Here is an 11,775-nt window from a genome sequence, read left to right as displayed (position 1 = left end):
AGAGAAAATGGTGTATACCTTTCATATTCTTTTCCGACCACGTAAAAAGCTGGTGGCAGTAAGTGTCTGTCGGATTTTTTCCCCGATAGCTCACCGAGGACTGGCCCTGACTACCAATCGCTTCACGGTGCTGCGGCTGCAGCCAATCCCGTCTCAAGCGCTTTTTCCACGCGAAGTTGCAAAGTCCCACTTGGGCCTTGGCCGATAAACTAGGTCGTTTTTATGGTAGCACAAATTTGCAATTTTTTTTGTTCCTGTACTGTGATGATGCACAGACGGAAAAATAGTGTTTCAAAACCTTTAACGGCTCGTCTTGAAAAGTAGCCACGGCCACTGTCGCGTGGGCAAAACAGTCCGAACTCACGGCATGTGATTTTGCACAAAGGGCCCTGTCTCTTCTAAACAATACTATGCCACGGAGGAGTGTATCGTGGTTTGCGTATTTACCCAGTGGTACGATTATGGAGCATCTTGCACAAGAAAACTAACTCTCCGTGTAGCGTAAAAGAAGAATCACCTCGCCATCCTTCAGTCTGGTTTTCAGATCTCTCAGATAAGTTGCTGGCTGTTTGCTTATGAGCTGGTGCAGCTTGAGCTCCTGTATTGCGTCTAGAAACGCTTCTCAAAATTCGGCAGGACTTAAAATTACTCTTCCTTGTCTGCAGCCTTCACCGCGATCCAGCGAGTAAACCTTTCCTTCCCTGCCACACAGAACCATGCCCTCTCCTCACGAATTGACCGGTGGCGTCGTCTTTCAGTCTTTCTCGCTTCCGGTTTTAGTGCCTCCCTTCACCTGCGTCATCGCAGCCGGAATTCATACGTAATCGGTTACAAACAAACGAAACGTGCGGTCTCTCAAACTGCGTGGCCGCCGCACCTCTGGCCTGCCGCGGGGGAGCTGTCAGTGGAATAATTTAAAGAGGACTTGCGGCTAGCCGTCTGAGGCCTTGAGGGACGCTAAATGCATAAAAACCAATATTTTCTCGCTTAAAGAAAAAAGTACTCGGATTAAAATTTCAGAAACAAATGCTCTTCTGTACCGTTTCAAATGAGCGCAAGCCTATTTTTACATGGACCGCCACACACTGCAATAAGTCCCTGAACATGAGCAATATTGCACATTTTTCAAATATAATGTGTTTAGCGCTCCGAAACTACTCCCTTCCCTATTTCGATATTTCTTTCCCACTCTTACCGTCAACATAATAACCAAACTATGCGTCTGAATTGTCTCTGAAAAAGTTGTAACAGCTGTAAAATATGTCTAAATATGACCCAGAAACGCCGCATTGCTTCCCCGCAAAGCACATTTTGAGACACACTAGTGGCCATCAATGGGTTGTAGCAAAAAGAAGCAAGGCTCCTTTTCTGCCAACTGGAATTTTTCTACCGCGCTCTGTATAATATTTTAATTTTGTGAATTTTCTCGCAACCTAGGTTTTGGTGACAGCCACAGTATTCAAATTGCTGTGAGAGAAAAAAATCCGCAAAAAATTTGTTACGAGAACGAATAGTGTAGTGAAGGGATCGGCCATGAGAGAGAGAGAGAGAGAGAGAGAGAGAGAGAGAGAGAGAGAGAGAGAGAGAGCGAGAAAGCTTTAATGAACACTGGAGAGGTTAGAACCACAAAGATGGAATGAACATAGTGAGGCCAAAAAAGAAAAGAAAAAAGGAAGAGGTACGTAGCAACAAGGAATAAGAGGGAGAAGAAAATGAAATCAGTTTGGAACGCAGAAAAAATATACAGCACTAGGAGAAAAGGTGAGGATCCCATGGAACCTCGATTAATCCCGAGTCAGACAAAAAAATTCCCCGCATTTCCCCGAGGGGAAGAATGTGAAAGTGCGAATGCACGAGTTGAATTTGCGCGGTTCGGTAATGTTCGCGAAAGAGAGATCACACACACACACACAACTACAAAGAAAGAAAGGTGCATTTATTCACAGACACCTATTTGTGTTGTCGTTGTACTTGATTGCTTGAGCGGATCTCAGCTTTGAAATTTCGTGTCAGTACTCCTTTAAGCGGGTGCATTAGCCCTTCTCACGCCCGATTCCTGGCCAATCCCCCACGTGGGTATGTGCCATGTCAGCGGCCAGGCAGCGCGCGGCCATCTCCCCCCGTTGCCAAGGAAGACGAGGAGCGCGCGCACCCGCAGCTGTTGCTATGCGGACGGCGGCGGAATGCGGACGGCGGCGGACGCTTCAGGCTCGCTTGTGCATTCGCACTTAAAATAAAGAGATCCTTTGTCCCTCGCCCCGCGTCATCGTGATTTTGCCATGTACCAAGGAAGTGATGCAGTTCTATTATACAGAGTTTCCTCGCAGCAGTCGCACAAGAATTATCTTCGCTGTTTCGCGTTGAGTTGTATGCTGTGGGCAGTAACACAAGACGCGCCGTTTTTCTTCTCTCGCAGAGCACACTGAGCCCACTGGCGAGTCCGTCCACCCTATCTTAAAAAGAAAACTACCAGTGAAGGCAACTTTCAGGCGTAGTCGGTCAAGGACACCCACAGTTTGCTTTTGCAGGCCTCGCGGAAATTGGAGATGGCACTGAGGGTCAATCGCATGAGGCAAGGGTATAGCTCAGTGTTCTCTCCTACGTGGACGACGTGGCCTTCATTTGCACAAAAGGATCACAAGCGGGCGAAGTAATGAGGCTAGCAAACCAGTTTTTCCGCTTTTCAGGAGCAGGGCTCAACCTACTTAAGTCGAGGGGAGCCTGGTTGTATGAATGGGCGTCCAAACCAAGTTGCCTATTTGGAATTGCCTGGGAAGAGATGTCCAGTTACTTGGCGTCAACCTCAACCAAAGCACCGGAGTCATAAATCGGTGGAAACCCAAGCTGTCATAGGCGGAAAGTTGCAACCGTGGCGAAATAGACACATCGCTCTGTTCACGAGGTCTCATGTATGCAATGCGATTGCATACGATACCCCGCAGTGCTGTACGGGGCCGGCATAGCTACCATCGACGCAGACACCCTGAATAAGCTGCACCGGTCCTGGACGGTATTCCTCTGGCGTTTCACATTCAAACCCATGCGCCGCTCAAACCTCTTCTGGAGCCTAGAAAAAGGTGGGTTTGGGCTGGTCAACGCGGAGCTCAAACTGACTGTCCAGCGATTCTTGTACTTTCTGGGTTTAAGCGATCCGTTCCTAGTGGCAGCCACGCAGTGCTTGGGTACCAGACATTTAGCCTCGTGGCTCGCCGCGACAGCATCTCTCTGCTTTGACACGCGCGGAAAAGAAGTCGCGCTCGAGCAGCAGTTCTCTTGGGATTATCTACTCAAAACAGAGCCTATAGGAAACTACTGGGGGACCTCGTGGAGAAGGTCCTGCCGCCCCCTCTCTTCCGACAACCCTCAATACCTAACGATGTCTTGAAACGAGTAAGACGACTCCCTGTGCCCACCGCTTCAAAGGACTTTTTTCTTCCTCATCCACATAGGAGTGCTGGTTGCAAAGGCACGTTTGGCGGATAAGGAATTCTTCCTCCATGGCCGCGCGGGTTGTCTCTTCTGTGGAAAACGAGAAACGGCACAATACGTCCTCACAGATTGTAACACCGCAGCAGTCTTATGGGACGAGCTGCAGACTGCGTTCACCGAGCGATGGGACCTGTCGTGGTCAGGCCTCTGGCACCTGAGTGCGCCCACAAAGAACAAGGTGCTTCGGGACTGCGTGCTTATCCTGGGGCTCCACTAGCTGTGGAGGGCTCGAGTGGACGCAGTGGAGTGCGCTAGGAACCCCAGGCCTACCTGGCGGCACTTTATGGCAAAGGCTAAATGGACAGTGAGCGTGTTGGTGGAATTAGATTCTGACACGGAGCGCCGCGACTCACTGCAAAAGGGATGCCAAGCATTGCAGCCCTTCAAAGAAAAAGAGATGCATCACTGGCAACGGCTGTGACGTTGCCTCATAAGTAGGCTACGTTGTAACGACGCTTTTCCCCGCTGAACAGGTGTTGCATATCCTTGACCAGAGTTTACACCCACATGGGAACATGTTACTTTCCCACAATTGTCTGTTCTTGTACTCTGGAACTACAGTGTCTCCGAATGCCATATTTTCACCTTGTTTCTCCTTTGTTGCCACCGAAGTCCCACTGTGTTGCGTACTTTGCGACTCAAGTGAAGGCTCGCCTAAAGGCGGTTGGAGTTTCTGTGGCGACAGTATTTACACGTACCATTGTAGGTCACCGCCTCGAGCGTGCCAGTGCATTATGTATATATTGTAAGCGCTCGTTAGGGCAAGGACGCTAGAGGAATATGCACCCGGACAAATCCCCCGCTGGTTGTATACAAATGCTATGTGTCAACTACTAGCAGATGGGTATGCGCCAGTGGACTCGAACTTCGCACGCTTGGTCTTTCACAAGCAATCATGCTTTATCATCGTGATCAGTTGATTGTCATCATCGTCTCCCTCCTTGGCTCACTCCCTGTCAGGCAGGACAAGGCTCGCCCAATAAAGACGTGCTCCAAGACCCCTGTCGCGTGCCTTATATGTATATCTCTGTAAATAAAGGTTGTGTTTGAAAAACAAAACCGGGCCTTTGGGGTGGCCTAGTGGTTATGTTGCCGGTTTCACGGCGTAAAGGTCCCAGGTTCGATTCCCGAGAACTCCCTGACCAAGTTTTTTTCTTCGACGTTTTTTTGTGCGACGGACGAAGCTCGGCCTAAACAGAGTTTTCTTCAAATGGTTTCTTTGTGCACAGAACACCGATTTCATGAATTTGGGTATACCTGCCTAGAAAGCTCTTCGTCCTCAAAGAACTTGTTCTGCCATCAAAAAGCCAACTATCCTGGTACAGATTTCCCTATCTGATATCACACTTAAACCTCTACATGCCCAACGGCATTTTTGGCTTCATTTTTTTTTTCCTGCATTTATTCGTTTCTGCATCATTTGCCACTTTTTTCGGTTACCTTGGCTGTCTGTGCTTCCCCATTGTTCGCACATCTCATAGCTCCCAGTAATGGTTCGAAATGTGTGTCAAACGCTTTACATTGTAGTGCGAAAATTCCCTACGCCAAACACTGGATTTCTCCTTACCGCGCATGATCTGCACGGGCCAGTGATATCGACACCCTTCTCCAAACGAGATGCTTCAGCTCTTGGGCCCAAGGCTGCCTGGAGTTTTCGGCGATCTATGTGGGCTGTTGCACCGCAAAATTGCGCGGCCCTTCACTCCGTAGACCCGCACACGACCTTTAGACGCCGGACGGACTGTATAAGCATGACGAATTCGGTTCAATTCACCACGCTCGGCTAAATGTCGCTTACAAAAGGTACTTTCGCTTCAAGATGAAACAGGCCGCTTCCCCCTTCTGCACTCTTTGTGGCGTGCGCGAGCACTTGAACCACGTATTATATGAATGTACGCGGTGCAGAGCACCTAGGTCGTCCCTTTTAGTGTCCTTGGGACTTTCGATTTCTAGAGGACTAACTCTAACGCTTGCTGTATTCGGGTGGTCGTTTAGAGCGCTCTGGAGCACTCCGGAAAGCGACTCCGTGTTCGGGTGGTCGAAATCGAGCGCTCGACGAATGTTCCGTTGATCGTCTCAGAGCGTCGTCCTCCACCGCGAGCGCCTCCGACTGCTGACTCCGAAGCGGGAGCGCCGCCGAAATCTGGAGGCGATTGGGTCACGTGACCCCGGCCACCACGGCTCGCCCATACTCGCCTGCCTAGTCGGTGGCGTTCGCTGAGGCCTAGCCAGCGGTTTGTTGTGGGAGCATTTCGACGTTTTTGCTTCTCGTGCTATTACTGAAGGCAGCTCCGCATCATGTCGAAACGGAGACGCCTATTGCGTGTAGGGGAACCGTCTCCGCTGTTTCTGCAGCTCGAAATCGACGGTGAGGAGGACAGCAGTTCAGGCGACGACGACTTGCACTTTTACACGACAAAGTTCGCCGAACTGTTCGCCGCACCGCTTCTTGTGTTCAAAGTACAGGAATACGTTCGCAACTTTGGCTTGGAGCTAACGCGTCCGATCAGGAGGCCGCCATTTGTTGAGACACCTTGGCCGGCCTGGCTCGTGGCCTCCGCGATTTGCTGTAAGTAAGTTGTTCGGGATATTAGTGAATAAACACATCAAGTGGAGAACTACCAATCGTAACTCGGGTAAAGATTTTTATTACATTATTTAGACCACGTCCATTTATGGTATACTGGATGTCTCTCTGTACGTTTGTATATGCAAGCATGCATGCCAATAAACGGCACCAGCACGTTTACCCTGCCTATTGCGCCATTTGGACAGTATACACTTCAGATGCTGAAGTATACGACGTCTCTGTTAATAGTATCGCGGTAAAAGTTACGCCAAACGTTTCAAGTAATGTTGCCATGTCATCTACTTTATCTGTCAAAGACCGCACGTTTAAAAGAGAAAAAGGAAACGATATAGGGGTTATTTTCGTGTTTACTAACGGTTAGATCTCGGTCGGTTGAATTCCCATAATTTGGTTCTTGCTTGGAACGCACGGAATATGCGTTCCGTGCGTTCCAAACAACATGTACGAGATTTTAAGAAATAAAACCGGGAAACGTGTTGTGTTTTGGAACCATGCGTGACTACAAAAAAAAATACTGCTGTGCAATGAATTCACTTATGCATCACCCCGGGCATAGTCTACGTCGAAAATTCAAAGCACCAGTAACTACCCTAATGGCACCAGTAACTACTTCTACCTGTCACCTGAATTGGTGTGCGGTAACTTTTTATAAAACGTCGCACACAGGCTGCGAAGGCCGAGTTTTCGTCCTCTGCACCCACCCGCGCCAGGGAAAACGACCTTAGGCTACGCGCGCCGCGGTGCGGCGGAAAACGGCGAAACGGCCTCTTCGGAATTACGCTCTCTCCGGGCGATTGGAACGGCCGGAGCAACGGCGCGCCGCCGGTAGCCGATCGCGGAGGCCACGCCTGGCTGTTTGCAATTCCCGTGTTGGCCGCACCGCGGCGCCACGGTCGCATGCTGCTTCAAGATCGGGTACGCGTTCGGTTGGGTAACGGTGACTTGGTCGGATTGGGGGAAGCGGCGCATCGGCGTACTCAGAGTCGGAGTGTCAGAGCGACCACCCAAATACAGCATAAGTGACGTGTTAGGCCCTTATTCCCACTGGCGATTTGCCTCGTCGCGCGATGAGGCCACGAGGCGGTGTTCGCACTTGCGATGAGCGATGATGCGACCGCGTTCAGCGCAGCTGCTTGCCGACTTGTACGACCTCCTTGGTGCGTCAACCATTCGCAGTCAAAGAAAATTATGTTACACGAGCGCGACAAAAGCAAATAGAAACCAAACTAAAACACATGCTACTAACCTTGAACAATGCCGAAAGCATTGCGGGTTGCGGGAGGAGCAGAAAATAAAACTCAAGAAGGCTCTTTTCAATATATTGCACGAAGAAATGGACACGCCTGCTTTCACGCCACAGCACCCGCATCACAGCCCAGAAATTTCGCTTCTTTTCACAGACGCAAAGTTCTGACGCCTCCGAACTCTACGCGTGTTTACCTGTCGCCGATAGAAGTACGAAGAGGCTGCAAGTCAACCTACCGTCTCGCTATTCACCTACATACGATGATTACTTGCTTTTACAATCCATACAAGTTTCTCCAGACTGATGAGTTCCACGCTGTTCGTTGATTAGTGCACGTGTACGCTGAAGCCACTGACCAAAGAACCGAAGCGCACGGGAAGTTGCTTGCCGGCCCGACCTGGCAGGTACAGCGATAGCGGGCCAAGCGCTGGCCGAGCGAGCTCAGCGGCGGCGGCGCCACCGTTTGCATTGCCGGATGTAAACAAACGTTTCGTTTCCGGCTACGTCAGCCTACTCCGCGGCCATGATTGGCTATCCGGTTTTGCGGGGCCGTCGCGCGACGAGGTAATTCGGACCGAGAGCGATCTGCTCCGCCGCCGCAAAGCGACGAAAAGCGACGGCCGGCTTATCGCTTTGCGACGTCGCGTTTCGTCGCGCGACGAGGCGAATCGCCACTGGGAATGTGCCTTTACTCTAAACGAGCATCTCGAGCGACAAAAGCTCTATTGTCTTTCCTGCGAAGCCCAGGACTGGATCAGACTCTAAACAGGACTATTGATGAAAGCATCATTGTCATCATAGTCATCATCATCATCACTTCTTTGATTTCATTTTTTCTCTGCATCTGGTGTAGCAAGCTAGGCGCCTTGGCCAGGCTAACCTCACCAATATCATTAAAGACATTAAAGACTATTCTCTATCTTCTTAAGATGAACTACTTTGTGCCAGAAAAAGTTGCCTGCTAGTCCAAATGGCCAAGCAAGTCTTTACAGCAGGATGAAAAAATGCCAAACAACTTCATCGCAAAAGTTTATTACGAAAAGGATTATAAAAGGCACGAGATCAGTTCTTTGGCTGCGAGCAAAAGAGAAAAGAATGTTCAACTCCTCCTTAAGGAGAGAAGAATGTTCACCTCCTCCTTAACGATTGAAGATCACAGCATCGAGTCGTACACCGGTTCTTCGAGTGCGTTGAAAGAGTTGTAAAACAGGGAGGCCGTCCCCTGGGACATCCACAGCGGGCACACGATCCAGTGGTACTCGACGTAGCCCAAGACGGCACCCGCCAAGGAGTCGCCCAGAAACTGCCTGCCCATGAGCAGCTTGCATATGGCCACGGCGATACACCACAGAAAGAAGGGCAGCTTGAGCAGGGGGAACAGGTGGCTGTGCTTGACCACAATCAGGGTGACCAGGAAGGCCCGGGAGGTGAAGCCAGACGGGAAACTCAGGTTGGACGAGAGCGGCTCTTGCTCGTACTGCTCGCGGCTCACACCAGGCCGCCGGCGACGTGTGGCTGCCTTCAGCACGGCCACCAGCACCACGTCGATGAACAGAGCTGCAGCAGAAATGCGAAGGGCCGGGTATGAAATACAGAATTTGCGCTTACTATGGAAAAAAATTATTGACCAATGCGACGCATACTCTACGCATAGAGAATACAGTGAACGCTTCAGAAGACGAGGAAACAGATAAAACGGAAAGCGAGAAAGTCGGGGAACAGTTTCCCGGAAGAAGTTCGTGCACGCATCAGGTGGGTTTGTTTTAAAGCCTGGAGTACTGTTCGAAAACGCCAGGGTTCCTAAGAACTTCTCCGGCGCACCATGTACGCAAAGTTGAGGGCAGCACTACCCAGACCGGGCGTATCCTAAAAGCCAGAATAAATTCGTACTCAACCAATATTCTCACCACACACAGGATTAATCGACCCGCCAGTAAACAAAGACCAGGCCACTCTGCTGTTACCATGAGAGGACCTTAATCCCTCCCGCCCGTCAACTTCGATATCCGAATTACTCGGGCCTCCAAACCTTGCGCTAGATCAGTTCAGCTTGGCTGAACTCTGTGGTACTCTGGAAATGTAGAGGAAATCCCCAGGGTTCGACTCCGTAACTACAGTAATTGGGAATATATTCGATGGTCACCAACACGACATCCTTCCCGTCATCAACATTGTATAGACAGGACAACTACCCCTCTGTTACCAGTTTAAGGGCCACATGGCCTCTAGTCCGAAGCCCGGAAAAGCTACATGCCTCCCCAATCTCCAGCCCATCACACTCACCTATCACGTTAAATTTATAAAGCGCATGGCCTTCCATAGCCTTGAGCAACATCTCGAAGATACCCAAACGCTTCTCATTGGGTGCGCCCATGATACACGGCTTCGCATACACGATGGCATCCTGCAGTCTCTATGCTCAGCTCAGCTCAAAGCTATCCTCGCTGTAGGCCTCACGAAAGCATTGGACTATGTGGACCAAGACACTATGCTCAGAGCAGACGCCGATTGCCGCTCGCACGCATACAACTATGTGAGAGATTCCATTCGATCACGTCCCTCATACAAATCGGCGACCACAAGCTCCCGGATTTATCAAACGCCGAAGAACGTTTGTGGCGACTGCTGCAAACTCATACCCTCCCTTGTTCTACCGCTTGCCCGTATTTATCCTTCCATCTACCCCTCCCCCAATTGCCGTACCTGTGGAGCAGTCGAAACGTTCGAACATCATCTCTAGAACTGTCCCAAAACCCTCTATCCCCCCCCCCTTATCAGACGGTGGCCACTGGGCTAAGGCGCTGGGCAGCTCCGACCTGACTATCCAACGATTAGTCACGGCGACGGCTGCTGCGGCCACCGGGACGCCGTTCACCACGTTTCCCTAAGGAGCCTTTGAAAGCACTACAAAACGTCTCTCTCTCTCTCGACGCAGTACGTCACCTACAGAGAGGCATTCCTAAAAGATCTGCCCTTTCTCCACACAGTTGTGGGAACCCTTGTTTCCCTACGCCTCGTATGCCCATGTTTTGGCGAGTTGGGAGCCGCCACTTTGGGCAGCCGGCGCGTCACGTGAGTCGTGAACTCTTCGTGACCCCATGCAACGCGCCGAACCGGCTCCCCGCGAAAGAGTGCGCGAGGGAAGGACTAGCTCGTCGCCTTCCTTCGCGCCCCCCTCTCCTCGACTTGGGGGAGACCTGCTGTCCCCCCGAGCGGACCTGCGGGACGCGCGAGCGTTCCGCTGGGAAGTCGACTGGGCGCGTTGTCAGAATCGGTTGGTTTGGGATTGCCAACTCCCAATGCCCCGATGACGGAGGGCCCAGTTGGCTTCACGGAACTCAGTCGTGACCAGTCGCCCGGGAGGCCCTTCTGTTCCTGCGACTGTGATGACATATCTGAGTCTGAGTTCCCGCGGCTTGAGCGAGCCATTGTCTCCCCGCGAGCGGCAGCCGTGTTGTCTGGCACATGCCCTGTATTTACCAGGCAATAAAGCCTTACTGCGGATAGCCGGAGTCTGTCTACCGCATGCGAGTACCCGAACCCGTGCGTGAGTCTTCGGATTACGCTGGGGCTATGTGTACGGCGGGTAACAGCTTCTCTAGCGAAGCTAGCGGGGTCCTCTGTTATCCCGTACGTTAGACCACACAGTTTAACCTACTCCCGATGCGCCGTATTTACCGTGCTCTAAAGATACTTCTCCCCGAGATCCGCTACTCTATGCTGATGATGATATCTGGATCATTCAAGGGAGTCCCGGGCTGATTCAAGCCGCACTTCAAGCCGCCCTAAATGCCACCGATCAAGCAGTTCACTTTCATTCCTGCTCCTCGTGCACTCCCGTGATTGGCACCCCCCCCCCCTCCCCTTCAAGTTTTCCTTCAGCCTCTGTCCACAAAAGACTTGAGCGTTGTAGGCCTTCATATGCAATCTGACGGAGGGGAATGTATCTTTACCTAACAACATGGTGCCTCGCGACATTGTACGCTCAAGGGGACCCAAACCAGGACCTTCACGAACTTCGCGATGCCCTTACATGCCGCATTTGCTATCAAGCCTCGTACGTAATCCTCACGTCACCTCCGTCACCTCACGTCACCTCCGAAGGTAAACTTGATGACCTTATTCGTAGTGAGACGAAGATTCCCCCGGTTCTCCCGACCACCGGTAGCACCACCCGGCTTGCCAATCTCGGTGTTCTCCCCACGGTCTCCGACATCTTAGACATTTACCGCAACCTTCAACGTCAACGCCTCTCGGAAACCTCAACACATCGCCTCATTTTGAGCAAACTAGGATACCCCCCCCCCCCCCCCCCTTCGCCCCGGCCTCAACCGATTCTTCTGGACAGCGAAATTCTGGAACCTATTACCACGGCCAAGATCCCTCGCCACACGGACAGGAACGTTGTCTACTGCATGTCGCATGCTACAGCATAAAAATAAACCAAGAA

The sequence above is a fragment of the Haemaphysalis longicornis genome, unplaced genomic scaffold (assembly GCF_048455015.1).
Source record: "Haemaphysalis longicornis isolate Haplotype H1 unplaced genomic scaffold, Haemaphysalis longicornis Haplotype H1 scaffold_1, whole genome shotgun sequence".
NCBI lineage: Eukaryota > Metazoa > Arthropoda > Arachnida > Ixodida > Ixodidae > Haemaphysalis > Haemaphysalis longicornis.
The sequence above is the reverse complement of the archived record's forward strand: the minus strand, read 5'-3'. Positions refer to the sequence as shown.